Source organism: Arvicanthis niloticus, chromosome 2 (assembly GCF_011762505.2).
Source record: "Arvicanthis niloticus isolate mArvNil1 chromosome 2, mArvNil1.pat.X, whole genome shotgun sequence".
Lineage (NCBI taxonomy): Eukaryota > Metazoa > Chordata > Mammalia > Rodentia > Muridae > Arvicanthis > Arvicanthis niloticus.
The window spans coordinates 7,416,068-7,443,666 of NC_047659.1; the positions used below are offsets into that span (position 1 = coordinate 7,416,068).

Genomic DNA, 27,599 nt, shown 5'->3' on the forward strand with positions numbered 1-27,599 from the left:
CGCCCGGTGACATCACTTCCGGGGCGGAGACTTAAGCGGTACCCTGACAGCTAAACAAAACGAGGCGCCAAAGACCCACGGCTCGACTGGCTGTGGGTAGTCAGACCCAGGACTAGGGCTGCCTGCGTGGCGGCCGAGAGCGGCAGGCCTCGGTGAGTGGGTCTAGTATGGAAAGAGACGCGCGCTGTCACCTCACTGAATCCAATCACGGGCGCCCGGCCTCCTCGCGCGCCTCTCAGCGCAGTTTCCGTCGCGGTCCCCAGGCTGCACTTGCCGCGCTGGTTCCCGCAGATCCGCGGCCCTCCGCGCACACACCCGCTTCCCAGAGGTTCCACCCCGTCGTTCTCTGGACAGCTCCCCGGAGCGCTCCCTCAGTACTTGGTGCGGACCTCTTTCCTTGAACCCCTCCCTCTTTCTGTTCTGCAGGACTGTTCCGGGCCTTGGGAGCGGCCCGGGAGAACTGGTCTTTGGAATCTCAGACTGGAAGACCAATTCTCCAATTGGTTTAGCCCCTGTCGCATGCATGCATTGGGCAGGAGTGACAGATATAGGGAGGTGAGGTTGGGAGAGCTGGAGGTCAGCAATAACGCTCCCAGGCTAAGGAACGCAGCTTGGGAAGCCAGGGGACAATGAAACTGGAAGCTAAATTGCGAAGGAGAGAATGGAAGACCGGAAAGTTTCAAAAACCTTCTACCTTGGAAAGGTGACAGGGATACCTTCAACCCCTGCTGCCTGTGTTCTGCTCTCTGGAGCACACAGACGAGCAGACAGCACTGGAGGAAGGGGAGGAGGTCTGTTTCTTGTGCTGGAGAAGGAGGATAAGAGTGTTCCGAGGCTCTGGACAGTGGAAGTGATCCGGACACACACTCGGTGAAGGTTAAGTTCTCCTGTGTCAGTCCAGGGGAAGCAAGGACTGGAGGGTAGTGTCTTAAGGAGATACTGGAGTGGCTTGACATCCTGTCTTCCTGGTTCCATAGTTTGTTTGGGTTTTGGGTGGTGACTCTGGATCCTCTTGTCTCCCAGGGTCTGTGGAACATGTAGAACCAAGAAACGTTTGTGACCCACCACCTCCCCCATGGTTTTCATCTGCTGAGGATACCTGCTATGGAGCAGTTTCTTTACACTTCCGTGGCCTTTGTAGAAAATGGGGCTTCTGGAGATTGGTGGGTCAGGAGTCCAGGCAAGTGACTGGGTTTTTGACTTGCTGCTTGAAGGAGCTTCAAGGGAGGAAGCAAAAGTGATTGCAGGTTTTTGTGCAGGGACCGTGAGGCACAGCCTATTTGGCAAAGACCACAGAGGGACCTGGATGGAATACATGTGGGTTCCCAGAGCCTAACTCACCACCTCTCCATCCCTGGGCTCACTCACCTGCCCTGTCATAATGGCATAATGCCTTGGACTGGGACTTATGCTAGGAAATGTGTCCCCGACCTCCTGAGCACTGCAGTCTGAGAGGAGACAGACATCAGGAACAGAAGCTGAGGACTGAGCATGGTTAGGACAGAAAGAGCCCCATGGTAGTCCAGAGGAGAGGGTACCCATGGATGCATGGATGGGGTTGCCTGAGGTACACTTCCAGAAGTGGGGTACCAGAGGAGCAAGGGAGACTGCAGCCTCAGTTCTGGCTCTTCTACCTGAGCAAGTGATGGCACATCTTTGGCAGGTGTCTGGATTCTGGCTGAAGAGACAGTGCAGAGGTGTCCTGGACAGATTCTGTACCTTTCTGGCTCTAGGCGCTTTACTGCTAGACACTGGTGTTGGCTTCTGTGTGCTTGTACTGACCTCCAGGCACAAACTGAACCCCCCAGGTATGACATATTCTAAGATCCCTCTTAGACCCATCCAGGTCCCAGCAATTGTCATCCCATTCATGGTGACCTCCTTGCAGTACTTTGCTTTCCCCATGGCTGGGCCACACTCCCACCTCAGGCTGCTTTTGTTGTCCCTCCCAAGTCTACAGTGGGATCTGCACTTCTGTCTGGGTAAAGTGACAAATAGATTGCCTCCTGTGCAGTGTCTCACTAAGCATTTGTTCACTCTGGAGAGTGTGTCCTTGATTTTAAGTGGAAGTCCTTGTATGGCTGGTCCTCCCTCATAATCCTCCCTTGTCCCTTCTCTTCTCCAGGGCTAGCATTCTCAGGATGGCACCTCTGTCTCCTGCCAATAAACACACCCTGTGCTTCCTGCCTGGATCACTCTCAACATTGTTCCTGCCACAGGAACACTCACTCATGCCTACTTACTCCTCCAGAGCCTCCACTAACTCCTTTGGTCTTTTGGTCCCTGGATCCCCAGCAGGGTCTAGCTTCAAGACTGCAGAATTTGCCATAGGGGACTCCTCCTGACAGCCAAGGTCTGTGGGGCAGGCATCATGCCCAGTAGTTTCTGTTGTGCTATACAGGCGCAGACAGCACTTTCCTTAGCAATAGTTGGATGCTGGTACCTCAGAGGCCCACATGGACCTGCTGAGAGCAGCTCTTGCTGTCTTCCAGTGTTACAACATCCATGGGGTTGAGGGAGATGTCAGGACCCTGGAGAGATGGCGGGGGGGGGGGGCAGCCTCAGCAAGGACAGCCAAGGTGCTGCTAGAGAGCAGTCATAGGGGTAAGGGTCGCTCAGCCGCACTGTCTTCTCTGTCCCATGCAGTGGCAGGTAATGTTCTACAATGCACCAGGCAGTGGAGTGGCATCTGTTGGCTGTGCTTTCAGCCTAGGGCTTTGAAACTTGGAAACAGTTTTATTTCCCTCTTCTCAGCCCTAATCAGTGCACGTTACTGAAAGGGCTGCTGTTGATACACAGGTAAGCAGCCTCTGCTCATGCTGGTCAGAAAGTTCTAGTAAGATGGTTTTGTTACTGTTTGTTCTTTTCCCTTTGGTGAGACAGGCAAGGTCTCCCTGTGAAGCTCAGGGTGGCCTGGATCTAGCTTCCCACTCAACATCTATGTGCCCGGATTCCAGGCACGTGCCACCTCACTGACTTACAGTGTCTTCTTGGGCTGCAGGGCTTCTCGGAGCTTCGGATACACGGACCTCAGTGTGGTGAGTGCGAGAAGCTGGCAGGGCAGGAGGCCTCACAGCACTTAATGGCTGGCATGTGTGGAGGCCAGGGACCTTTGCTGCACTTGGAAAGGGGACCCAAGTCAGGAAGTGCACAATTTCAGTCTTGGTGTCTAGTCAGACCTAGGAAGAGTCACAGTTGACACATGCTCAGTTACCAGCTCTGGACTTCTCTGAAATTCACATTAAACATCTTTTTTTCCCAAAAAGGATCTTTTAGGTTGTCATATTTATTTATTTGTTTGTTTGTTTATTGCGCTGATCCCACCATGTAGCCCTGGCTTACCTTGCACTCACAGAGACCCACTTGCTTCAGCCTCCCCATGCTGGGATTAAAGCTCGTGCCAGCAAGCCCAGCATTTCCTCATCTTTCTAGAGCTTAAGCTTGGCACTTAGCTCCCTTTATGATGTTTTGAGAACGCTGTCCTATAGGAAAGGCACTTACAGTGCTCGCCCCAGGCTCCAAACCCAAAGCCGACCTGTCCAGAGACTGCCACGTGACTTTACTACAAACTCATGACAGTGATCTCATGGCAGTGGCCTTTGTCCCTGTTGACAAATGTGCACAAGGCTCAAAGTATGCAACATGTGCCAAAGCCAGATCCGACAGGTCAGGCACACTGAGAGATCCGACAGGTCAGGCACACTGAGGAGGGGTGTGGGGCTGGTGATTAATCACTCAGCAGACTTTTCTCTGATGGAGCAAAACCTAATTCTCTGGGGCCTGTGAAAAGGAGAACACACACACACACACACACACACACACACACACACACACACACTTGGTGGATGAAGCAAGGCTCCAACAAGCTCCAACAACTTTATTTCTTCTCCTATAGCTTATATATCCCAGTAAAATCCTTCAAGCAATATAAAAATTACAATGTGGTTACATTCTATCTTTTGTCAATTGAATGATTAAGTATCTGTAAAAAAAAAAAAAAAAAGTACCATGTTCCCAACACCCTTACATGAATAAATGTTTTATATATTAGAGGTGAAAAACAAAATTATTTCTAAGAATCCACATACATTCGTGTCTAAGCAACATTATCAAAGTCTAAGCGGTGTAAGCAAGAAAGATATTTTTCTCAGCCAGTTTCTCTTACTGGCAGGCTGCAATTTCCAATTACAAAGAAAGGATCAATCATTTTATTATTTTGTTTGTTTGTTTGGGGTTTTTTATTGTTGTTTTTTGTTTTTCGAGACAGGGTTTCTCTGTGTAGTCCTGGCTGTCCTGGAACTCACTCTGTAGACCAGGCTGGCCTCGAACTCAGAAATCCGCCTGTCTCTGCCTCCCAAGTGCTGGGATTAAAGGCGTGCGCCACCACTGCCCGGCTCAACAATTTTTTATTAAGTTGTATCAGGAAGCTGAGGGAAAAAATGGGTACAAGAAATTAATCATCACCTTGATCACTAGCCCAGCTTTACCAAGAAAGGCACGTCAGCTAGTACTAACCAGTCGGGCTGCCATTGTTCTTGTTACCTGACCTCAAAAAAGTCCTTGCTTAATTATCAAAATTGTGGCTTTCTGTCCCCAAGATTTTCTAGTCAAAGTCATTAGCAAAAACATCTTAACCTAACTTTACTAACAATCTACATCTCTGAATTCTTTCTGAGGGGAGTTGTCATTACTAACAATCTATATCTTTAAGTTCTTTCTGAGGATGGTGACTGAATTATTAATCTGCTCCAGAAGCAATGCTTGGAAAAAATCAATCACTATTATTGTGTCAATAACACTGCCCAGTGAGGGGCTAGGACCCCTGCTTAGAGGTTTCATACAACTCACAGATTGTGAGGGACATGGTGACAGAGGGCAGCAAGCTCTGTAAGAGCATGAAGTCCTTGGCCTGTACCTCTCCAAGGCACTCTGGTTGTGTTAACTGCCAGGCCACATTCCCATTATATGAGTTCTAAAGCTGTTTTGTTGTTCCTCTTGCAGGGCTCCCAACAATGTTGCAACCAACATCCCAGGAAAGAAGGTGAGGTTGTGGACTTGAACATGCACACTGCAGTCCTTGGGCTAAGAACATGGATTAAAGGTGTACTCTAACGCCATTTGGTAGTTTTTACTTTAATACAGAAGGAGATTCGTGTTTGTTACTGGTTTCATATTATTTAGATTCCTGGTCTCAAATGTAAAGACTTCTCTGACCTACTCTTCAGACGTGGGATGGAGGAGTAACCCTCTGTTGCCCTCCAAGGCACAATTTGGGGTGACATTCTTGAAATCAGAGCAGATGTGGGCACCCACAGGAATTCCTCACAATATTAAATCTACATCCAGGGCAGAAGTATGAGGGGTGATCAGACCTGGGAGCCCAGCCACTCACTCTCATCACCCACCCCATGTAGTCCTGCCTCAACTATATATATGTTGTAGAGAAAATCTCTTCTGTACTGTATGGATACAGCACCTGTCAGTAAAACAGATTGGCCTATAAGCTTAGGCAGGAAATCAAAGGTGGGACATCCAGTAGGGAGACTGAATTCTGGGAGAGAGCAAGGTGGGGAGGAGCCCAGGAACATGAAGAGGTCAGAAGCATGGGAGCTGAACAGAGGTAACCAGCTATGTGTTAGAATTTAGATTAGAATAAATGGGATATTAAGAAACAGTGAAAGCTCATGGCCTAGGTATGTGTAAATATATTTGAGTCTCAGTGTTGTTATCCTGGGAGTTTGGGGCCAGGAGGAAAAACATGGCTTTTATAGGATGTTTTCTTAAGAGGTGCTGTGGTTTACAGGATGTAGAAAGTTAACTGAAGAGGCCAGCAGCCATCCTGTGTTGCAAGGGTAGCTCATGATCCTGTTAGTATTATAATCTGTCCCTGCCCCCATAGCGGGAGCCATTTTGTTCCACGCCCACCAGTCACTGGCTCAAGGACATGCTGGCCACATTCCCTGTTTTGTTCTGTAGGTTTTGAATGTTCTGTATGAGGTTTGCTAATCTTAAGAAATTCCACAAAGCTTTATGCAGGATGAATCAAATCAAAGGTCAATATGAACTGTTTTGTCTAAAATATCTTGAGTCAGTGCTGACCACCAGGCAGCCCTTACACCACCTATGTATGAGCTCACTGTGTTGTTTCTGGCTGACACTGAAGAATGCTACTAATAAGCCAAAAATTATAACTCATGCTCTGTTATCTCAATGTTCTGACATTCCCCTGTTCAGCAGCCCTTACCTTACTCAGGACCAACCAGCTTAGAGGACAGCTGACGACACTTTGCCTAGTAAGCCAGCTGCTCCCTTCTTGCCCTTTAAACTTCTGAACCTGGTTTTTCCTATAAAAAGTTTACCCTGAGGGCTGGAGAGATGGCTCAGAGGTTAAGAGCAATGGTGGCTCACAACCATTTATAATAAGGTCTGGTGCCCTCTTCTGCAGGCATACATGCAGGCAGAACACTGTATACATAATAAATAAATAAATAGATAAGTAAATAAATAAAAAAAAATCTACCCTGAGATCAGACCAGTATACAATTAGGCTTCCGAGTTCTTTTTTCCATCCTGAATGTTCAGTATTAAGGTGAGTGTCAATAAACTCTTCTTGCTTAGCTGAGATCAGTGTTTGTGTGGTTTGCGTGGTGATTCCTGAACTCCAGCAGTTAGAGTCTCAATAAACTCACTGGTTCTCCATGCTGGACTCAGGTGCAACTTTGGTAGGCTGCAATCCTTTTTTAATCTAGCCTAGAAACTCTCCCTAAGTGGGTGGGAAAGGTGGCTCGGTGTAAACAGTGTCCATTGCTCTTGTACTTGAGACAGTTTCCAGCAGCTATGTCGTGGCCTGTAACTCTAGCTCCTGTGAAACTGACACCCTCTATTGGTCTCTACAGGCAACTATGTGCATGTTACTCATGGACACACAGACATACACAAATATAAATCTTAAAGTCTCCCAAGCTATGAATCCCAGCACTCAAGGGGCAGAGGCAAGCAGTTATCTGAGTTCAAGGCCAGTCTGGTCTACAGAGTGAGTTCCAGGACAAGGAGAGCTACCCAGAGAGACTATCTCAAAAAAAAAAAACAAAACAGAACAAAAAACAAAAACAAAAGAAGCCTCCCCAGAAGAGTTACACATTACCTTCCACATCTGCTCCCACATTTGTGTGACTGCTTCACAAAAGTCAGGTGACCTCAGAGCTGCCAACTGCTGTCCCCATGCTTCCAGAGTAACAGCTGAGAGGGTAGTGGGAAAGGTCTGGCCTGTGGCATTGTCATACTCTGGTTTATAACAAGGTCAGCAGAGCAGCCCTGCCTGTGGGAATTTCTTGTTCTTGAGGAACCGTGCCCTGTTCCTGTGCCCTGTTCCCAGGAGGGAAGACTGAATGAGACAGCCTTGCTAGCTGGAGATGAAGAAGAAGCAGTGAAATCTGCCTGTGGGTAAGGGGAATTCCTCCTTGTGGGGACAGTTTACAGTGCCACCACATGCTGCCCTTAGGTTCTGCCTGGTGGTTGCTACAGGGTCAGAAACCAGTTGGGTGACAAGTGGGTGACTCCATGTACCTGAGTATAACCCTTAGATTTTTTTTTTTAATGTGCACTGATGTGTTTTGCTGGTATGTGTGTTTGTGTGAGGGTGTCAGATCCCCTGGAACTGGAGTTACAGGCAGTTGTGAGCTGCCATGTAGGTGTTAGGAATTGAACTCAGAACCTCTTAACCACTGAGACATATCTACAGTCCTTGCCCCCTGTTCTTTCAGTTTTGAAGCTAGACAGGCAAGCATGGGGGTATGTCCTCCCTACCCTGGGTACACATCTCATCTTCCAGTGCGGGAGCAAGTAGGGGAGGGACTGTTTGACGTAGAGCTGTGTTGGTGGCGGTGGCACTAGGAAGAAGCTGTTCACACCATGGCTAATCAAGAAGCAGCTGTGTGAGTTTGAGGTCAGCTTGGTCTACACAATGAGTTCTAGGACAGAGGACTATGTAGAAAGAAGCATAAAACAAATCATAGAAAGCGTGGAGCAGGGCTGAAGAGAGATGGCTCGGCAGTTAAGAGCCCTTTCTGTTCTTATAGAGGACCCAGGTTTGGTTCTCAGCACCCAAGTGGCAGCTTAAAACCGCCTGTACCTTCAGTTTTGGGAATCTGATATCCACTTCTGGGGCACTGCACACATAGCTGCATATACATACATGCAGGCAAAACATTCACACACATAAAGATAAAAATTAACCTTTGGAGGCAAGTAGTGGTGGCGCACACCTTTAGTTCCAGCACTCGGGAGGCAGAGGCAGGCGGATCTCAAAGCTGGAGAACAGCCTGGTCTACAGAGTGAGTTCCAGGACAGCCAGGGCTACACAGAGAAAACTTGTCTTGAAAATAAACAAACAAAAGGACCAAAAATACAAAAACGAAACAAATAAATATACCTTTGGGCTGGGCGAGGTGGTACACACAAATCCCAGCCTCCTCAAGCTATAGCTCTCAAAGCCCACTCTGCTGCACGCTCCACCTCTCACTAGAAACCTGAGGAAAGCCAGGACCATGCACAGTCTGAAGCTCTGCTGTCTGGAACCTTCCTCTGACAAACAAATCACTGTACACCTTTAATCTAACTTTAGCCCACTTTTCAGGACCCGGGCAGAGTGTAGACAAATTCTCTGTCAAGCAAGGCCAAGGTGGCCTGTAGTACACTTCCCAGGGAAGTGGCTGTCACAGCAAGGCCAAGGTGGCCTCTAGTGCACTTCCCAGGGAAGTGGCTGTCACAGCAAGGCCAAGGTGGCCTCTAGTGCACTTCCCAGGAAGTGGCTGTCACAGCAAGGCCAAGGTGGCCTCTAGTGCACTTCCCAGGGAAGTGGCTGTCACAGCAAGGCCAAGGTGGCCTCTAGTGCACTTCCCAGGGAAGGCTGCCAAGGGTTTCTGGAAGCATTCTGGTCTGTTGCGTTTCCACCAGTTTGTACACTAGGTGGCACTCACGACATCCCAGAGCCTCCCTTAGCCCACATCTTCAGACTGAGCCACACCCCTTCCTTAGGCCAGCTCCAAAGGCCTGAGGAGCACATGGTCACTTTATCACAACAACCTGGGATGCACATAGCACAAGTTTTTGTGTTATTTGTTTTTGTGTTGTTGTGACTAAAATACCAAACAAACAATCTAAGGGAGGGAGTGTTTATTGTGGCTCAACAGTTCGGTCCTTTCTACCCAGGAAAGGCGTAGTGGAACAGTAGGAACCTTGCGACAATATAGTTCACAAACGAGGAAGCAGAAGGCATGTGGTGGGTGTGTGGGGGTGCATGGGGCACATGGGAGTGTGATGACCAGATCACAGAAATAGGAAATAATTTTCAAAGGTCCATCCCTAGGGACCTGATTTCCATGAGCTAGGACCCACCTCTTAAAACTTTCACAACAGCAAGCAGTAGTGGCACACAGGACTTTAATCCCAGCACTCAGAAGGCGGAGGCAGAGACAGGAGGATCTCTGTGAGTTCCAAGAAGCCTACATAGTGAGACACTGTCTCAAAACCAAACAAACCAAACAGCTTTTCCAACCTCTCAAATGACCCTATCAGCTGGAGTCTGAGTCTGTGAAGAACATTTCAGACTCAAGTAGTGACAGGCAGCAGGAATGTTGGCTTCAGCATATGCCCTCTACCTGCTGTATCAGAATAGGAATTCCAAGGTATGCTCTCATGCCAAGACCTGCCAGTGTGCACACAGACAGACAGGAGGAAATGAGGGGGCAGACCATGCAGCAGGGCAGAGCCACAGAGAAACAAAGATCTACATGGGGTGACTTCAGAGACAATGGGCCAGCCCTTCACTGTATGGATAGGGAAGCAGGCCTCAAAGCCTGGCATGAATGCCAGCCAGCATGGCATCTGTTAGCAATTAGAAATGGGCTCCTCCCACCCAAAGCTCAAAACAAGAAACAAAACAGTAATGCTAAAGGCTGGAGAGATTGCTCTGCAGTTAAGGGCACTAGTTGCTTTTCCAGAGGACCCTGGTTCAATTCCCAATGGACACATGATGGCTCATAGCCATCTGTAGCTCCAGTTCCAGGGGATCGATCTGACACTCTCTTCTGGCCTCTATGAGTAATTGGGTATACATACAGACATTCAGGCAAACTATACACACACACACACACACACACACACACACACACACACACACACACACACGATAACAGTCAAGTTAACTGGGAGATATTTTACCACTATATTGACGTAAGTTGAGTTTTTGAGACAAGGTTTCTCTATGTAGTCCTGGCTAGCCTGGAACTCTTTATGCAGACCATGCCTTGGACCTACAGATATCCACCTGCATCTGCCTCCCAAGTGCTAGGATTATCCTACCATGTATTTAAGGGTGTACTGCCATTCACTAGTTTCACTTGTAGGAACTTATGGTATAGAAATGCACATGTGTTCAAAGATATCTGTACAAAGATGGCATCAGTTGTGATAGGAAAGCAGTCTGGTAGTTAGTACTTCATCAGTAAACCATGGCACATCTGGAAAATGAAATATAAACAGTTATTAAAAGAGGTGAGGGGCTGCAGTGTGGGTCAGTGGTAGAGCCAGTACTTGGCTGGCTGAAACTCTAGCACTGAGAACAGAGCACCCAGCACACACTGTTTAGCAGAATAATCAAGTCACACATTGTGTGTAGCAGGTATCTGTTCAGGATGGATAATGATACATACATGTTGCAGTGAATGTTAGCACATTCCCTCTAGGCAATGTTTCTGTTTAGCAAGGTTTAAGAACCTACGATTTATTGCTGGCAACTTTCTACTGTGTGTCCTGACCTAACAGCTAGGCTCAGAGTCTAATGCAGTCTGCAGCCCATCTTTCAGTGTTTGGCTAAGGTCTCACCTCCTCCATGTAGCCTCCACAACTGACCTCTATCACTGGACTGTCTCCACAGCAGCTTCCAAAGGAATGACTCGGAGACTTTTTATCAGTATGAAAGCTTACCCTTAGCTTAGGCTTGTTCCAGCTCATGTGACTTAAACTAATTTATACTGACCTATGTGCTGCCACGTGGTTCATTACCTGTCCTCAGCACCTGCACCGCTCCTTCCCTGGCCGGCTGGTGATGCTCCCTCACCTGATTCTTTCCCTGAGTTCCTGTCTCTCCCTGGAAGTCTGGCTATCCTCTCCTACTCTGCTATAGGCAGTCAGCTCTTTTTTAAACCAATCAGAAAGTGATGGAGAAGAATGTTTACAAAAACAGTGAGACAGGTGATGCTTCATAAAAATAACAATACCAAGGTCTGGCCTGTACTCAACACTCAGCTGGTACAGAAATCAGCCTTTGAATAAAACAAAGACAAGTTTTACAGAGTGCACCAAAGATTCTCCCACCATGTGTGTCACCGTGTCCCCTTTAGTCCAGTGACGGGCTCCTTCTCTAACAGCAATAGGCTATCTGTAATAAGAACAACTATGAACACTATCAGGGAGGAATTAGACTCAGTGTCCAGTTCATTTGTATTTGGCAAACTCGGGAAAAGCATTCCTTTCTCTCTCCTATCTTGGTGACTCCAGCGTTCTGTACATGATTTACTTTCTTTCTTTCTTTCTTTTTTCCAGAGCTGAGGACCGAACCCAGGGCTTTGCGCTTGCGCTCTACCACTGAGCTAAATCCCCAACCCCCATGATTTACTTTCTATCAGAACATGCATTACCAACCTCAAAATATCTTTTTAGACCTAAAAACATTTTTCAAAGTCCTAAATAATTTATACTTACATGTGAGACTGTAACTATCTAGTCTTCAGCCACATCAGAGACCTGAGAAAAATAAATATTAACTGAATAAACGGGAAGTGCAGAGCAAGCAGCTTCCAAAACTACAGAAATGACAGAGACTGCTGGCCACCCAAGATTCCTCTGCAATGTTGGGACATTCTTCTTTGGCCTACAGGGCCAGAATATCTGACATTTCTGTGGAGCAGGAATTATGAAGGATCAGCCTACCTTATCTTGGGAAAGCATGGCAATCGTCTGCCAGGTTATAGTTTAGACAGCAAGAGATTTCCCCTCTCCCGACCCCCAGTAGCTAGTTGTGCCACATTTGAAGCAAACTCCATATGGAGGTTTTTCAGTGCCCATCATCTTCTTTGAAGTAGAACAGGGTTACTGCCAGGAGCAGACCAGTCTCATTGTCATGAAAAGTCTTTTATTACTATAAAAACATCTTAAATGCCATATTCTGTAGATCTCTTAAGTGTCTGAAGACCATCTGTCTATCTAAAGTATATCTGAATGAGGCAAATATTACTTGTTTCCAGCTATCTAATATCTGCTTAATTTTGAAAACATCTATAGGAGGCTAAACAAAGCTTATTTTTGTAATTAACTAAACTAGTACCTGTTGCGGTAAATCTCTAGCCCATTGAAGTCCAGTCAAGGAAGACACAACTCAATTAATTACAAATGTATGCTGCAAGCCTAGATTGGGCAGATTTACCATTGAACTACTCTATTCCCCAGCTAAGAGAGCTCTTACAACTTGCAGTTTCCTAGGTCATGATCTTCTCCAGCTTCTCTCCTTCCACCAACTGCCAACTCCCAACGGCTTTTCTCCCTCTTATCACTCTTCCCCTGCCTCTGGCTCCTCCCACTCCTCTTCTACTGCCCAATCACTGGCTCTAGCCTTTATTTAACAAATTTGATTGGACAGAAGGTTCACAAGATTCACTTCTCCTTCGCAGCCCCTCCCAGGAGTGGAATTACCACGACAAGAGGCTAGGGCTATCCATTTCCCCCTTTTTGTCCAATTAAAAACTCTTTTCTGTCACATATTAATTGAACACCAACTATATTACCATGTTGTAATTGTTAAAGTACAAGATAAACTTAATACCCAGTCCATCATTTTTGTTAACTAAATAGAACCTCTGCCATCTCTCTCAATTAAAAAACTTAGTTCTGAACCTGGCTTATATCCTGTCTTCAGAATGAATAGCATCTGAAAACCATCCTCTCAAAGTAAATAGCCTGGGTTGGCTGTGAGATTATAAATCTTCAACCCCATCAGAAATCCAGAATGACTCAGTTAAATAAAGATATGGGAAGCACAAAGCGTGGCTTCTAAAACTCAGCCAATTTAAATAGACCACTAAACATCTAGACAGTTCCTTATTTCAAATCGTTGGAGCATCTGGTCTTCAGCCTTCTGGCCCAGGACCATCTGACAGACCTAGTAATGCAGAATTACTAAGGGCTGATTACTCTGTCTTGGCAGATATAATCAGTAGACTATTCCGCAAGTGTGTTCCTTTTTTGCACAGTATTTCGTCTGTAGATGAAAAGAGGCAATTCTTGCCTAGTGGCTGTCTTACCACAACTGGAGTAACTCCAAAGATGCTCAATTTCTTCTTAGAATCCAAGACTGGGAAGCTGTCAGGATCAGATAGGTCTCCAATAAAATAAATGTTTATACAGGAATGCTTGTAATGTCAATTCTATGGATTTCTGACGTTTTTGAAAATGAAAAGCAATGAAAAGCAATCTGAACAGTTGTCTGTTAATTCCTTTCCACTATTTCTAATTAAAATCTAGAAAACATCCTAACAGTAAGCACTGAGCCATGCAATTACCATAGGCCCCTGATTCAAAAGCCAACCATCTCAAATCAGTTTTTTTTTTTTTTTTTTTTTTGATTAAAAAGGACTGGGTCTAAGCCTTGTATTTCTAAATGAGATATACAGGCACAATGCCTACATGAGAGTAAAATATTAATCCCACTTTTGTATCAATAAGAAACTCACGCCAGTGAAAACCCTAAATTTGTACAAAATAAATTCCATATCAATGTAAGAGATTATAATTTCAACCTTGTAACTATCATAAAGATTTCTTACCAATGTAAGATATACCTATATATTTTTTAAACCAATGAAAACCCTGAATTTGTACAAAATAAATTCCATATCAGTATAAGAGATTATAATTTCAACCTTGTAACTATCATAAAGATTTCTTACCAATGTAAGATATACCTATATTTTTTTAAACCAATGAAAACCCTAAATTTGTACAAAATAAATTCCATATCAATATAAGAGATTATAATTCCAACCTTGTAACTTTCATAAAGATTTCTTACCAATGTAAGATATACTTATATAATATTTTTTTTTTAAAGACTGGGCTTAAGCCTTGTATTTCTAAATGAGTTATACAGGCACAATGCCTATATAAGAGTAAAAATATTAATCCCACTTAATCCCTGAGATTAAGCTCTCTAATTCCCTTCCTGTCTGAAGCTACATTTGTAAAGTACTCCTTAAATAACAACGCATGTATAATTTACAAAGTACCCAGAACCATCCACCCCAACATAAGGAACTGGGCAATGATCTCCTTTTGTCTGCTTCCTGCTGAATTGGGGCGAAGAATTCCCATCTGGGGGCCCAAAGGGAAATAGAAAAATTGGCGTAGTCAAAGGAAAGCTAGCTGGCATCATTTGCCTTGAAGTCACTATGTACTAAGAAAGTTCATAGCTTAGCTGACACCATGACTGTGACAGTCAGAAAGGCTGGACAGGCAAGCTAGCTGTTCTGGAAAAGTTCTGGAAGCAAGTCTTTAAAAGAAACAGCTTCGACGTAGTTGCAGTAGAATCAAGCACGAAGCTGGAATAAAAGGTCCCAGAGACTCAGCATCCCCGAGTATGAATCTTGCTAGGGCTGTGTTTTTTTTTTCTTTCATCCTGTAACATATAACACTTAAAAGCAGCAGGTAGTTTTATAAAGACATTCACGTGGAGCATGCAGGGCACACAGCTTGGTCAATGAAGATCAATAAAGAAAGGCAACTGCCCTTCTTCAGGTTAGTTTGATCACTTAATCAAACCATAATATAACTTATATGTTGGGAGCCGCAGTGATTCGCCATTACAAGATGGCGCGGGCATCCTGTCCTCCCACTAGTAAACAACTGACTGCACAGGTGCAAAAGGCAGAAAGCGCGCCAAAGTCACTGCCCATCCCGGGGCATAATATGGGGTGATGAGTGAACAGCCAATCAGAAGTGAACATGCCACTCTAGGGTGCATATAGCAGTGCCTTTCCCAGGCCTTGGGTCTTTCCGCTTCTGCTGTTACAAGTAAAGCCTCGTTTGTGGTAATACCCGAATACTGCCTCATGTGTCTCTCTTTCGCGGGCGAAGGGGACACGAGAGGCACGCGGAACATCTGATGCCGAAACCCGGGAATTTCAAGGCTCTGCCGAAGACCCCCCAAGTTTTGGGGCGGGTTAAAATATTACAGGATTCGAGGTACGTCTCTGGAAGGTGTGCTTGGGGTGGAAGCCTTCGTTGCAAGCGAATATTCACCCATTGCCGCCTCTGCAGTAGTTGGCCTCTTGCTCGTGTTGTTTTCGCTTTTAGCTTATTTGTGTTGTGAGGATCCAGCCGGAAGCACAGCTAGTAGGGCAAGTCAAGAGATTTCAAGAGAGGTCCGCTCCAGGCTATCAGAACCAGAGCGTGTTAGCCGGCATCAGGCCAAAGAGCTTGGAAAGGAGAAGCAGGCAAGAAATCCTGGACAACAGAGGCAGGCCAAGGAGCCTGGTCATAGGAAAGAGTACTCAAGAGGAACATGGGGCCACTGCAGGGCCTATTAAGGTTAAGGAACCTTCACCGGCTGGTGAAGAGAGAGTGGAGTTCGGGGGGAGCCCCCTGTACCCCATTAAGGAGCCTGCTTCCATAAACCTTAGCAGCTCCGAGGAAGACCTAACGCAAGGAAAGGAAGAGAGCCTGGGGCAGGAAGCAGCTGCCTATACAAAGGGTAGCCGTTCTGGGATAAGAATAAGAAAGACCTGGAATCCCTCGGCCCAGTCCTTGCCTCCGGCTTATGCCCCGGGCAGTGCCTCTAATTCATCTCTCAGCCCAGGAGATCGGAGGCAGCTACAGCTTGCATTTCCGGTCTTTGAAGCGGCAGAAGGCATCCCTGTTCATGCCCCAGTAGAGTATAGGCAGATCAAAGAATTAGCTGAGGCAGTACGTGCATATGGAATTGGGGCTAATTTTACTATATCCCAAGTGGAGAGATTAAGTACAGCTGCTATGATGCCAGGAGACTGGCAGGACACAGTGAAGGCGATACTTAACAATATGGGCCAATACCTAGAGTGGAAGGCCTTGTGGCATGAGGCACTGCAAGCACAAGCCAGGATTAATGCAAATACTGAGGGACAACAATTATAGACTTTTGACATGCTGGCGGGAGTTGGCGTACATGCGAACGACCAGACCACTCATCCTGGGCAGGTCTACGCACAGATAGCATCAGCTGCAATAAAGGCATGGAAGTCTTTCCCTAGGAAGGAAGGCAGTAACCTTTATTTGTCCAAGATAATTCAGACATCTAATGAGTCCTTTTCTGACTTTGTGGCCCACATGACTGAGGCAGCTGACAGAATCTTTGGGGAACCAGAGCAAGCAATGCCATTAATTGAACAGATGATCTTTGAAAATGCCACAGCTGAATGCCGTGCAGCCATTGCTCCTCGGAGAGCCAAAGGGCTACAAGACTGGTTAAGAGTTTGCCGTGGCTTGGGAGGTCCCCTTACTAATGCCGGACTCGCAGCGGCTAATCTAGAAATGGCTGCAGTCCTCCTTAAGGGTCAGAATCGTGGAAAATTCCTTTCAAAACATATGGCCTGATGCTTTGCCTGTGGGAAGGCGGGACATATGAAGAAAGAGTGCCCAAATAATCATATACCATCAAAGTTGTGCACTAGGTGTGGAAAGGGCTATCATCTGGCTCAGGATTGCTGCTCTGTTAGAGATATAAGAGGTCAGATCCTCCCTCCAAATCCCTCAGCCATTAAGGAAGAAAATTTTTCAAAAAACGGATATACGGGCCCAAGATCCCAGGGCCCCAAAAGATATGGGACACTCCTGAACACTCAGGGGACTCTTTTTGCTGCAGAGCCACAAGGGGTTCCGCAGGAGTGGACCTCCGCTCCACCTCCCAAGTCCTACTAATGCCACACATGGGGGTGCAGCCGATCCCGGTTGATTATAGAGGCCCCCTGCCAGAGAGAAGTGTCGGCCTTATTTTAGGCCGCTCCTCTCTTACTTTAAAAGGACTCGTGGTACACCCTGGTGTAATAGATCAGGATTATACCGGAGAACTTCAAGTTCTCTGTTCTAGCCCACAAGGTGTATTCTCCATCTCCCCTGGGGACAGGATTGCTCAATTGGTTGTCCTTCCAAGCTTACATGATTGTTTTCCATCCACCGAGAAGCTTAGAGGTGCTCAAGGGCTTGGTTCCTCAGGAACTGACTTCGATCATCTCGTGGTTGACCTTAAAACTAGACTCACCTTACAGTTAGCAATAGAGGGGAAGAACTTTACTGGAATTCTGGACTCGGGAGCGGATAAAAGTATTATTTCTTCTAATTGGTGGCCTAAGGCATGGCCTGTGAAAAGATCGTCCCACTCCCTACAAGGATTGGGATACGAGGCCAGTCCCGCAGTCAGTTCTTGCTCGTTGACTTGGCAGACACCAGAGGGTCAAACAGGAAGTTTTATACCTTATGTGCTTCCTCTCCCTGTCAATCTCTGGGGAAGAGATATTTTACAAGGCCTAGGGCTAGTTCTGACTAGTGAATACTCCCCACAAGCTATAAACATTATGAAGAGCATGGGATTTAAAGAAGGGAAAGGTCTTGGCAGGAATGAACAAGGAAGGTTAGATCCTGTCTCATAAGAATCAAACACAGGAAGACAAGGCCTGGGTTTTTCCTAGTTGCCACTGAGGGTTCTATGCCCATACCCTGGCTCACAGAGGAGGCTGTGTGGGTTTCTCAGTGGTCCCTATCCTCTGAAAAATTGGAAGCTGCTACAAAACTAATTAAAGAACAAGTACAGCTCGGTCATTTAGAACCTTCCACCTCTCCCTGGAATACACCCATATTTGTCATTAAAAAGAAATCTGGAAAGTGGAGGCTTTTACATGATTTAAGAGCCGTCAATGCACAGATGCGACTATTTGGCTCTGTGCAACGAGGCTTGCCTTTACTCTCTGCCTTGCCTAAGCAGTGGAAAATCATAATTATAGATATTAAAGATTGTTTTTTCTCTATTCCTTTGTGTCCACAAGATAGACCAAGATTTGCATTTACACTACCTACTATTAATCATTTTGAACCTGATAAAAGATATCAGTGGAAAGTTCTGCCTCAGAGCATGGCCAACAGCCCCACTATATGTCAGCTGTATGTACAAATGGCCCTCGAGCCAATTAAGAAACAATTTCCCTCTCTGCTGCTGGCCCATTACACAGATGACATTATTATGTGTCATAAGGATTTAATTACTTTACAGACCTCATACCCCTTATTATTAAACACCTTGGAACAGTGGGGTCTACATGTTGCTACTGAGAAAGTTCAATTTTCAGAAATTGGCTCCTTTTTAGGGACAGTTATCTATCCAGAAAAGATAATTCCTCAGAAATTGGAGATTCGTAGAGACCATTTACATACTTTGAATGATTTTCAGAAATTATTAGGTGATATAAATTGATTAAGACCATTTTTTAAAATTCCCTCGGCCAAGCTGAAACCTTTATTTGATATTTTGGAAGGGGATGCTCATATTTCCTCACCGAGGGCCTTAACACCAGCTGCGAGCCGTGCTCTGCAAGTAGTAGAAAACGCTTTACAAGATGCCCAGTTGAAACGCATAGATGAAACCAAAACCTTTGACTTATGTGTTTTTAAAACTAGACACTTACCAACTGCTGTATTATGGCAGGAGGGGCCCTTGTTATGGGTTCATCCCAATGCTTCTCCTGCAAAGATTATTGAAAGGTATCCAGATGCAGTTGCTCAACTTGCCCTTCGTGGACTAAAAGCAGCCATTACTCATTTTGGAAGGGAGCCTAAGGTTTTGATAGTGCCTTATACTGCCCATCAAGTCCAAATATTAACGGCGACCTCTGATGTTTGGGCAGTGCTGGTTACTTCCTTCAATGGTCAAATAGATAATCATTATCCTAAGCATCCCATCTTACAATTTGCCTTAACTCAAGCTATCATATTTCCACATATTGTGTCTCAGGAGCCACTCCCAGATGGAATGGTAGTTTATATGGACGGGTCAAAAACAGGAGTGGGTGCCTATGTGGTTAATGATAAGGTTACATCCAAACAATATCATGAAACCTCACCTCAAATTGTGGAATGCTGAGTGGTGTCAGAGGTTCTGGAGATCTTTCCAGGTCCCTTAAATACTGTTTCAGATTCCTTCTATGTGGTTAATGCAGTAAAACCATTAGAAGTTGCTGGGTTAATTAAGACATCTAGCAGACTTGTAGAAGTTTTTCAAAAGATTCAGCTTACCCTGGCTAAGCGAAGATTCCCTGTCTTTATAACTCATATTAGGGCTCACTCAGGCTTACTGGGACCTATGTCCCGTGGAAATGACCTGGCAGATCGAGCCACAAAGTTGATTGCAATTGCCCTTTCGCCAAAATTGGATTTGGCTAATGCCTTTCACAAAAGGTTTCATGTGACAGCTGAGACATTATGATGTCGATTTAACATCTCTAGAAGGGAGGCCAGAGATATCGCCAAAACTGCTGTCAATTCCTACCTGTTCCCCATACCAGAATTAACCCTCGGGGAATTAGGCCATTACAGATCTGGCAAATGGATGTTATCCACATCCCATCCTTTGGCAAATTACAATATTTTCATGTCTCTATTGATACCTGTTCTGGAGTTATGTTCACCTCTCCATTGACCGGAGAAAAGGCGGCCCATGTTATTCAACATTGCCTCGAGGCTTGGAGTGCCTGGGGAAAGTCTAAAATCCTTAAAACTGACAATGGACCAGCCTACACTTCTCAAAAATTTCAATTTTGTCGCCATATGGAAGTGACACACCTGACGGGTCTTCCTTACAACCCTCAGGGACAGGGCATCATTGAGCGTGCTCATCGTACCCTTAAAACTTATTTGATAAAACAAAAAAGAGAAGTTGAGGAAGCTCTGCCCACGGTGCCACGAGCTACTGTTTCTTTGGCACTTTTTACCCTCAACTTTTTGAATTTGGACAGTCAGGGCAATACAGCGGCTGATCGCCATTGCCTGGAACCAACTAGACCAAAAGAAATGATAAAATGGAAAGATGTTTTGACTGGTCAATGGAAAGGCCCGGATCCTATTTTAATAAGATCCAGGGGAGCGGTTTGTGTTTTTCCACAGGAAGAAGACAATCCATTTTGGCTGCCAGAACGACTGACGCAGCGACTCGCGGTTCCTGAAAATGACCCCCTGAAGGATTCACCTGCAGACGCTCTCAGTTCTCATTTGGACTCTCCTAAATCGGGTTCCTAGGAAGTGGACTAGGGAGCTGGACCAGATGCAGTAGCAATTGCAGATCCGGATTTTGAGCCTTGATGGAACTCGAGTGGACCCTGTTACCCCTGGCGATTTTACTTCTTGGCCTACCTCTGCCTTTTCCTTCCTTCCTTCCTTCTTTCTTTCTTTCTTTCTTTCTTTCTTTCTTTCTTTCTTTCTTTCTTTCTTTCTTTCTTTCTTTCTTTCTTAAAGGGTGGGGATAGGCCTGCTTGGTGCAGCCCTATGTTGTGGATTAGTGTTCATGATGGTTGGCCTGTAAGCTCAGAGCCCAACAAAAACGTGACAAGGTCGCTATCGCCCAAGCACTCGTAGCCTTGGAGCAAGCATCTCCCCCTGAAATTTGGCTATCTAGGCCAAGAAAGTAGCTGATGACTGAGACCCTCAGTCGATGCACCCCAAGGGTTCAGCCCATTGCACTGGGTCGATGAGAGGTCTAAGTCCAGCCAGCCCTTGCCTGAATAACTGGTACCTGAATATTTAGAGGTGTTTGCGAGTGGGTACTTGACAGGGAATGTTCCACGAGTGTGGATAGATTTCCCGAAAGTATGCCTGATTGCACAAAGGTTTGATGCCAAGAAACCTCCCCTGGTGGCACCCAAGGGTGGAGGCTCCCTTTCCCCGTCAAAAGGCATCGAGATGGGTATGGGAAGTAAACCCATTACAATATCTCATTTTGCACAGGGGATCAGGCCTCTGCTTTTCCTCACTGAGTTGGTGCCGCGTTTGATAGGCAATAGGCTGTTCCATCTTAAATATATAGATAGGGGGAGATGTTGGGAGCAGCAGTGATTCGCCATTACAAGATGGCGCGGGCATCCTGTCCTCCCACTAGTAAACAACTGACTGCACAGGTGCAAAAGGCAGAAAGCGCGCCAAAGTCACTGCCCATCCCGGGGCATAATATGGGGTGATAAGTGAACAGCCAATCAGAAGTGAACATGCCACTCTAGGGTATATATAGCAGTGCCTTTCCCGGGCTTTGGGTCTTTCCGCTTATGCTGTTACAAGTAAAGCCTTGTCTGTGGTAATACCCGAATACTGCCTCATGTGTCTCTCTTTCGCGGGTGAAGGGGACACGAGAGGCACTCGGAACACTTATATACATGCCCTCATAAAGGATGGCATGTATTAAGTCATGAGAAATTAGTACCCAATTAAATGTTCTTGGCTTTGTATAGACATTTTAGTCCCAGCCAGTTAAGTCCATATAAGAGACATAACACCATATATACATCACCCATTTGGTTGAGTTAGTCTCCCTTTTCTTCTGTGTCGACTAGGTCTTCAGGGGGTCTCCCTTTGTAATTTCTGATCTTTATCAACTTGGAAGGAACCCACAGCTTTTCTTTTCCTGTGGAAACATAAGCATAAACTCTCCCCCAACCTAACACATTTCCCACTTTCCATTCTGACGTCAAAATATCCTTAATATAAACAGGTTGATTTAGTTCAGTAGTTTTTTTCCACCATCCAATGTCTCTCAGCAGCTGTGGTGTTTTGTTCATTAGCATTTAGAAAATTTAAGGTTAATAAAGCACTATGTAATCTATCTTTAGGGGTTCTTATTGATCCCTTTTGCCTATTAAGCATCTCCTTTAGAGTTTGATTGGATCACTCCACAACTGCTTGTCCCGTAGGATTATGTGATATGCCTGTAACATGTTTTATATTATAATATGTAAAAAACTTCTCCATCTTATTAGAGATATATGCTGGACCATTGTCTGTTTTAATTTGTATGGGTATTCCCATAATGGCCATGACTTCTAACAAATGTGTAATTACAGAGTCAGCCTTTTCTGATGCTAAGGCAGTTGCCCATTGAAATCTTGAATATGTGTCTATAGTATGGTGCACATATTTCAGTTTACCAAACTCTGTGAAATGAAAGACATCCATTTGGCAAATGTCATTTCTTTGGTTACCCTTAGGGTTAGTTCCTGTAGGCAAGGGAGTTTGGTTATATAATGAGCAAGTAGGACATTGCCTTATAATTTCTTTGGCTTGTTGCCAAGTGATAGAGAACTCTTTCTTTAAACCTTTGCTGTTAACATGGTGTTTTTTATGGAACTCTGAAGCCTCTAGCACACTTCCTATAAATAGCTGGTCGATATCATTATTACCTTGTGCTAGAGGGCCTGACAGACCTGTATGGGATCTTATGTGTGTTATATATATTGGGTTACTTCTATTTCTAATAATTTGTTGTAGTTGAATAAATAGTGAAGTCAGTTCAGAATCATCCTGAATAAGTTCAGCAGTCTCTATGTGTAAAACAACCCTTTCTGCATATTGAGAGCCAGTTACTATATTAAGGGACTCTTGAAAATCTGACAACACCATGATTATTACATATAATTCAGATTTTTGAACTGACTTATAGGGACTCTCAGCCACCTTACTTATGTCTTCTGATTTATATCCTGCCTTTCCTGATTTACTAGCATCAGTGTAAAATGTAGGGGCTCCAGATATCAGAGTTCCCTTTAAAATACGAGGGATAATCCAATTAGTTCTTTTTATGAACTGAAGATGCTTACTTTTAGGATATTTGTTGTTAATCTCTCCCAAAAAGTTACTACATGCTCTTTGCCAATGTTCATCTTGTGCCCATAATGAGGCAATTTCTGCATTAGTAAAAGGTACAACAATTTCAGCCGGGTCCATTCCAACTAATTGTCGAAGTCTCATTTTTCCTTTCAGTATTAATTCAACAACCTTCTCAACGTAGGTTTTTAACAACTTCTTCTTCTTCTTCTTTTTTTTTTTTTTTTTGGTTTTTCGAGACAGGGTTTCTCTGTGTAGCCCTGGCTGTCCTGGAACTCACTCTGTAGACCAGGCTGGCCTCAAACTCAGAAATCCGCCTGCCTCTGCCTCCCAAGTGCTGGGATCAAAGGCGTGCGCCACCACCGCCCGGTGATTTTTAACTTCTTACTCTGTTTATGAGCTAAAAATATCCACTCTAGGATGTAATCTTCTCTCTGCATAAGAATTCCAGTAGGAGAGTGAGTAGAAGGTAAGATAACTAAGATGCAGGCCATTTTTGGATCAATTCGATCTAGATGTGTATCCTGCAGTTTTCTTTCTACCAAGGCTAACTCCTTCTCAGCATCAGGAGTCAATTTCCTAGGACTATTTAAATCTTTATCGCCTTGTAAGGTTTGAAATAAATTACTTAGTTCTTGAGTGGCCAAGCCAATTGCTGGCTGCAGCCAGTTTATATCTCCAAGTAGCTTCTGAAAATCATTAAGGGTCCTTAACTGGTTTCTTCTGATTTGCACCTTTTGTGGCTTAACCCTTTGTAGACTTATTTTATACCCTAGATAATTAATAGAATCTCCTCTTTGTATTTTTTCGGGTGCTATTTGCAATCCCCAGCAAGGCAAGATTTTCTTTACTTCATCAAACATTCTTTCCATGATATTAATATCTGGATCAGCCAACAAAATATCATCCATATAATGATAAATAATGGATTTGGGAAACCTTTTGTGAATTATCTCCAATGGCTGTTGTACAAAGTATTGACACAAGGTAGGACTATTTACCATTCCTTGTGGTAAGACTTTCCAATGATATCTCTTTACTGGGCAACCTTTATTAAAGGTAGGTACTGAGAAAGCAAACCTTTCCCTATCACATTCATGTAGAGGAATTGTGAAGAAACAATCTTTCAGATCAATCACTATGATGGGCCAATCCTTAGGCAACAAGGAAGGCAATGGGATACCAGGCTGCAAAGAACCCATAGGCTGAATAATCTTATCAATTGCTCTGAGATCTGTCAACATCCTCCATTTGCCAGATTTCTTTTTAATAACAAATACTGGAGAATTCCAAGGACTGGTAGACTCTTCAATATGCTGAGCCTCCAGCTACTCCTGGACTAGCTGTTCTAATACCTGTAATTTTTCCTTTGTCATAGACCACTGCTCAATCCAAATGGGTTGATTAGACAACCACTTTAGTGATAAAATTGTTGGTGTCTTGGCAACAATGGCTCCTTGGGGTAGAGCTAAATTGTTGGCCTCTACCATGGGTTGTTTGAGGACAGCTTGGACAGTCTGTGACTGTCTTTGATAACGTCTCTTGACAAATTTTAAATTTTTATTAGGAGCCTGATGAATTTCATGAGTAAACATTGACACTGAGGGGATCTTAATCTGGGTTTTCACTGTTGTAATAGACTACAAGCTTGATTTACTCACAACTTGCATCCTAAACAGTTTGTAACAGTAGCTTTCAAAAGGCTAGAATGTCACATTATATTTCTAATGAATTGCATAGGAAAAATGACTAAAACAAGAGTTGAGACACACACACACACACACACACACACACACACACACACAATGTTGTAGCAAAAATCACCTTAAGTTTGTATCAATATACAAAATTCCATACCAATGTAAAATATTTGAGACTCTGAGCAGCTGTCTAGTCTAAAGGAGATGACTCATCACCCTTTCATTCCTATATCCTCTCTCCCCCTTTTCCTTCCATCCCTTTTCACTCCCTACCATTAGATATGAGAATGAAGGAGAAAGAGAAAGAAGACAATCCCTGAATCTAACCTCCTTTACTTTGTTTCCTTCTTGACCACGACCAAACCCAGCTTGTAACCAACCTCTCTAAACAACAACAAACATCCATAACCCACCAAATGACCGAAAAACACCCACCCCACCTCTTGGGAATGAGGGTGCCATGTTCTTAAAATTGCCTCCTGCTGGCTAGGGGCAACAGCATCTCTTGGGGACCCTAAGAAAATTGGCAAGTCCTAGGAGAACTAGTCATATCATTTGTTATCCAGTGTGGTGGTTTGAATATGCTTGGCCCAGGGAGTGGCACTATTAAGAGATGTGGCCTTGTTAGAGGAAGTGTGTTGCTGTGGGGGTGGGCTTTGAGACCCTCATCCTAGCTGTGCAGAAGCCAATCTTCTGTTTGCCTTTGGAACAAGATGTAGAACTCTCAGCTCCTCCAGCCCCATGCTTGCCTGGACACTGCCATGCCTCCTGCTTTGATGATAATGGACTGAACCTCTGACCTGTAAGCCAGCTCCAATTAAATAATGTTCTTCTAAGAGTTGTCTTGGTCATGGTATCTCTTCACAGCTAAGGAAACCCTAACTAAGACAGCTAGTTTCTGTGGGATGGGAAAGTGCAGGGCTCAACTGAAGCCCTGGCTGAAACACTGTGTGAGGTGAGGCTGGACTATCTTAGCTAGCTAGCCATTTTGAATTTGCTGTGGATGTAGATTTTTGAGCAAACAGCAGCTAAGGCAGTCTGAGGATGGATCACCTGGGCTGCTTGTCTTGTCGTCATTGGCGTCTGTTCACTTTGCTCTGAAAACACACAAACTTTTAAGGGTATTATACATTTCTGCAGTAATGCATGTGCAGTGTGCACAAATCAGTTAAGATGATTCTCTGCTTTTCGTTTGAGCAGGTACAAGGCATCAAACTTTCTAAGTCTGTGTGGATGTGTAACCCAGCTGTCATATAAATCTCCATCCATGCCATATGGAAGGACTCTGAAACTCCGTACCAACAAGATTGATTGACTATGCATATACATTCATGTCTCAGCAGGTTTCAGAGCTGTCCCCATATAGGATACAGGATACAGGTCTCCTGTTTTGCTCCTTTTCTTGGGAAAATTTTCTCAGTGATCCATCATTTTTCTTTAGATGTTCCTCTTGTCCAGTGGTGTCTGGATTCCACAGTTGGATGTTTTTCTTCTTTTTGGAAAATAAGAGTAAAACCTGCCCAGACCCTAACTCTGGGTCCTTTCAGTGACTAGCAGGATTTATCTTTCCTAGGGCAAAATACTTTTTGGCAACAGAAAAAAGCATTTATCGTTGAAATTGAAATTATTATTATTATTTTTTAAAGTTTGAAACTAAATATACTTTAGTATGTGGATAAATATAATTAATCACCATTTCTCTTTATATAAACTTAAGATTAAGGGGCTGGAGAGATGGCTCAGCGATTAAGAGCACTGACTGCTCTTCCAGAGGTCCTGTCAGTGCAAAAGGGGGCGGAGATCATTCAGGGAGGGAAGGATAATGTGTACAGCACGTGTATCTTATTAGTCGTGCTGGCGCACACACCACTGGTGGCCAAATCCACAAAAACACTGCTACTCACTGCTGTCCTCCCTGCCTTTCTTCTTTCACTTAAGCTACTGGAAGTCGTCCCGTACTGGAGTACATGGTACACTTTGTTTTAATGACTGAACAATTTCCCAACCTACGGATTACTACAGTTAGCCTGGGAACCATGAGGACGCGGGAGGATCAACACTAATACAGAGCTAGCTGCTGAAGACCTGGAGGTGTGGTTCTGAAGATGTGGTTTTATCCTCAGCTCAGCTCAGAATTCACTGCTAATGTTAGGGTGGAGGTTTCGGGGTAAAGAATCCCCCTCATTCACTCAGCCAACCCTTTCTCTCCAGCCAGAAGCCAGCGCTTGCAGAAGCCGGGGAACTCCACAAAGAGATTGCCGCCTGAAACCTGCGCTTTCAAAAGCTGGTGCAAAACAATGGATAAAGCGGATACTTAGTTCCAAAGTGACCACTGGACTCAGAATAGGCTGCCGGACTCCCAAATTTAGGCAAAAGTCCAATAACTAATCAAGCACGGCACTGCCCAGCTCCCCTCAGCTACAAAAAACTCCTAACCTAGTCCAGTCGGGAGACTTCAAAACCCTCCTGCTGTGAGAGAGTAAACTCGCCCGGGAGCAACTAATCCGCAAATAAACTTTTCAATCAGTTCAACTGTATTTATTGCAGCGGCGGCGGCGAAGCCATTCTGTTAACTCGGAATTATGCGGCTTTTCAGGGACAACCGTCGCCAGCCGGACCTGTGGGAGCGCGCGTCGGTTATCAGCAAGGCAGTTACATTTGCGGGCACCTGCATCTTTTGGGCAGGTAGTCAGCTAACGAGCAGCACTAAAGGCATGAGGACGCCGGCCCAATGGCGATCGAAACCCAAGCAAAGGAGGTGAACGGATACTTGCGTCGGCTTGAGTCACTTGGCCGCTCTTGCAGGAGTAACGCATCCCTTAGAGTGCAGGGATCCCTGTCCCTTTAAAGGGGCTGAACTCTGTTCCGTTACTTCCGCCCCGAAGTGTCTTGGCGCAGGCGCGTGGGAGGAAGTAGGGTGAAGCGGCCCTCAGCTTTTCCCCTTAACAGATGTGGCGACGG

General features: G+C 45.0%; 1 protein-coding gene and 1 long non-coding RNA gene across 9 annotated transcripts in view; one reads left to right on the forward strand and one right to left on the reverse strand.

Annotated features, from left to right (window-relative positions):
• The window catches only part of Kyat1 (kynurenine aminotransferase 1), a 27,795-nt gene extending 27,524 nt beyond the window's left edge, over positions 1 to 271 (reverse strand). Inside the window, exon 1 of the mRNA XM_076928433.1 lies at positions 192 to 271. The gene's annotated coding sequence lies outside the window, so the exon portion shown is untranslated. The remainder of the gene's footprint in view (positions 1 to 191) is intronic.
• Positions 254 to 21,427, forward strand: LOC117703587 (uncharacterized). Of its 8 annotated transcripts, none has more exons than XR_013108473.1 (4): positions 254 to 876; positions 1,024 to 5,041; positions 15,187 to 15,294; positions 20,236 to 21,427. It is a non-coding gene; the product is annotated as an uncharacterized LOC117703587 (long non-coding RNA). The 8 variants fall into 8 exon arrangements; XR_013108475.1 differs by having other exon boundaries at positions 1,024 to 3,038; positions 5,002 to 5,041; positions 15,187 to 21,427; XR_013108471.1 differs by having other exon boundaries at positions 15,187 to 21,427.
• Positions 21,428 to 27,599: the final 6,172 nt, after the last annotated feature.